At 44.4% G+C, this 3,069-nt stretch overlaps 1 long non-coding RNA gene across 1 annotated transcript in view; it reads left to right on the top strand.

Moving 5' to 3' along the window:
- Window positions 1-1,821, top strand: part of LOC127750370 (uncharacterized) — an 8,086-nt gene extending 6,265 nt beyond the window's left edge. The window contains exons 2-4 of the long non-coding RNA XR_008011649.1: window positions 863-900; window positions 973-1,234; window positions 1,570-1,821. This is a non-coding gene — a long non-coding RNA (uncharacterized LOC127750370). The remainder of the gene's footprint in view (window positions 1-862; window positions 901-972; window positions 1,235-1,569) is intronic.
- Window positions 1,822-3,069: the final 1,248 nt, after the last annotated feature.

Genomic DNA, 3,069 nt, shown 5'->3' with positions numbered 1-3,069 from the left:
CCCCCCCCTCGACCCTTGTGTCTGTTAACACTTCTAGAAGAGAGCTCTCAAGCAACCAGGGCACATTTCCAGAGAAATGCTTCACAGAAATGGGGCACTGAACGCAAACTATCATTCGGCACAGTATTGACACCTGGTGCTACTGATGTCATTATGATGTATTACGAACAAGAATATAAAGGACACACGATCCCAACAACATTTCACGTTGACAAAGGGCCCTAGTTGTCGGAATAAGCCCGTAGGAAGGGAGCACACACTCAAAATAAAGTAAGGGTCGACTACTGGAACAGATGTCTTCTTCTGACCCAGTAGTCGACACCGCCATTATTTACCCCCCCGACCGAAATTTTCGAAAACCTAAATGGGGAAAGATAATACATATCTTTGACAACAACACAAACATCCTCCGGAACCACTCGGGTGAATGGCAGCCTCACAGAACCTTCCGAGCGAACACCTGCCCAATACTCCGGAGCTAAGAAATTATGGCTCGATGTGACGCGACGAGCAGTCTTCTGTGCGAAGCGCTCCCAACCGGCTCCCGGAGGTGGCACGGAATCGGCAATGGGTTCATTATAATCTCAATAGAGTGCGCTAAAACCCAGAAAAACGCGCGAGACTCTAACGTTAACTTCTTCGCGGGAAATCGATCGCAAAGTTGAAAGTGTCGACTACTGGTGTACTGTCGACCCCCTTACTCTGTGTTGAATTAGTTTGAATTGGACAGAATTAGAGGTGTACACTTAGCAGGGGAGTTATCCCCCCCTCGACAAATTATCAATTATCAGTGAAGAGGACTGAAGGTGTACACTTTTTATAGCAGCATACTAATTATTTGTATTGCTTTTAACTTGCACAGGAACACTTTTCTCACCAATCGATTTTGGAGAGGATTTGGTAATATTATTATTATTACCATACATTATTACATTTGATTGTAATAATACTATTTGTTCTTTGATCTTTCAGTGACCGAGCTATTGACTTTCATGGGGGCAAAGAAACACTACGCAAGATTTTGCTCGAGTTAGGGTTCAGGTATGGGAAAGTGAGAGAGGGGCGTTTCTTAAAAGAGCGGCCATCTATTGCTCTTAAGCGCTACACGTTCCTCCGCAAGTACCATGCCAACCATACTGCTCTAGTCCCCAAGGAGGTCTTGTTCCAGGACGAAACCTGGACATTCACAGAGGGGACTTGAAAGGTACGAAAATGGCAAGACAGATCAGTAGAGGTGAGATATTTATTATCAACAACTTTTTGCCCTCCTACACTCTCAGACCTGTACTGAGTTATATCTTAGTGGAAACCTATAAGTTTTTATGCAGCAAGAATTACTGGCTAATTTGTTACGTATTATAAATATTATTGTAAGTAACTCACTGATAACAGAAAAAATTGTCAGTAGCAGGGTTACTAAAAACAGGGGTCAGAAAAATCAGGGACAGGATATGAGAGTGTATCTACAAAATTCTCCTTGTAATACTAGAGTGTAGGTGTACATTAACAGATTAAAATATTGACATATCTTCATATTATCTTCCCTTACATTCATTCTTGTCTCTGAAGAGCTGCTCGTCATCAAGTTGGTCAGGAGCACAATACATTGTGTCCCACATTGAGGGACAAGCTGGATTTGACAAAAATGCTGGCATGTTTGTCAAGTCTTGCAAAAACCCCAAACCAGAGGATGACTACCATGGCGACATGACAGGGCCCACATGGAACAGATGGCTGGATGAAAGGGTGCTTGCCAATTTTAACAGACCATCCTTGAATGTGATTGACAATGCTCCCTACCATACTGTCCAGGCAAGTGAAATCTCTATTTATATTACAAAAGATGGAAAAGAAATTCATATTACATGTTACATTACATGTCAGTATTTGTTCTATCTGAGGTCTAACCGTCCTTCTACCTAAGGTCTATCTGAAGAAAAATTATCAGTAGAGGGCTGGAAGTGATTCTCTCATAACATATTCAGTATTCGTGTTTTTGCCCTTGCCTCCCCTGACTGGTTTTGGACTAATAACATGTTTCTTTTTAGGGACAATGTGTTTATTTTGTTGAACAGCATTACACAAATATTATACAGTAGGGTGTAGCGTACTAGGTCGACTTTTGAAATTTAAAAACGGGCCCCCCTCACTTCAAGCCATTTTCGATGTAGTTTCCGGAACCGACCTTAGTTTTTCGCTGAGGCAAAGACTTCAGGTTCCTACCTCGCCTCAAAGTTGAAAAATTTCACTATTTTGCACTAAAATCGAATAATTCGGGTTAAAAATCTTTCAAAGCAGTACAGAGACGCTTCATGAATGGCATGTGTTTCTTGTACATCTGAAAAAAGTTTGCCACCTGTGACCGGCTATAGGAGGACCGTTTAAGGCCATTTCTACGGCGACATTTGTATAAAATTACTCAAAAAACGCTCCAACTCGTTCTTTGATCCGGCTCTGGGGCCAGTATACGGGTCCTGGGCAGTCCGGGGGTGGTCTCACGGATTGTCTGTAACCACCAGAAGGTAAAACAAGGGCAGGCTGTGGGATGGGAGAAGATAGGGCAGGAACCGGGGCGGAATTTCGGGAAACGGATGAGGCACCTAGTGTGCATGGCAATGCTGTCATTTAGGAAAGGCTTAAGTTGCGCAGGTCTTAGCTTGACAAAGCCTAGTGCTTTGCTAACCTAGGACTCACCACGAGGAGGTACCTGCACTTCGAGCCCCGCCAACCTACCCACCCGGGCATGGTTTTTACGTCTTAAGCTGAACGTTTGTACGGGGCTGTCAACTGCCCCTTCGTTTTAAACTTAGGCATTGCTGCCCGGCCCCTAGAGGCAGCGCGAATCTGCCGTTCTCTCCGCTCTCCTAATACCATTGTGGCCGAAGTGATAACCACCGCCTCGCCTGTATGCTGCAGGGAAGGACAGGAATTCTGAGGCGGTGCTACGACGAGATGGCTGCGTGCAGGTACTCGTCGGAGACAACGCCGAGCAATACCAAAAATTTAACACCAAGGGGCAGTTTAAAGTACCCCACCAACGTTCAGCTTAAAACGTTAAAACTATGCCCG

The sequence above is a fragment of the Frankliniella occidentalis genome, unplaced genomic scaffold (genome assembly GCF_000697945.3).
Source record: "Frankliniella occidentalis isolate FOCC.00 unplaced genomic scaffold, Focc_3.1 Scaffold179, whole genome shotgun sequence".
Taxonomy (NCBI): Eukaryota; Metazoa; Arthropoda; class Insecta; order Thysanoptera; family Thripidae; genus Frankliniella; species Frankliniella occidentalis.
Note: the sequence above shows the minus strand (reverse complement) of the source record. Positions and strands in the feature narration are given on the sequence as shown.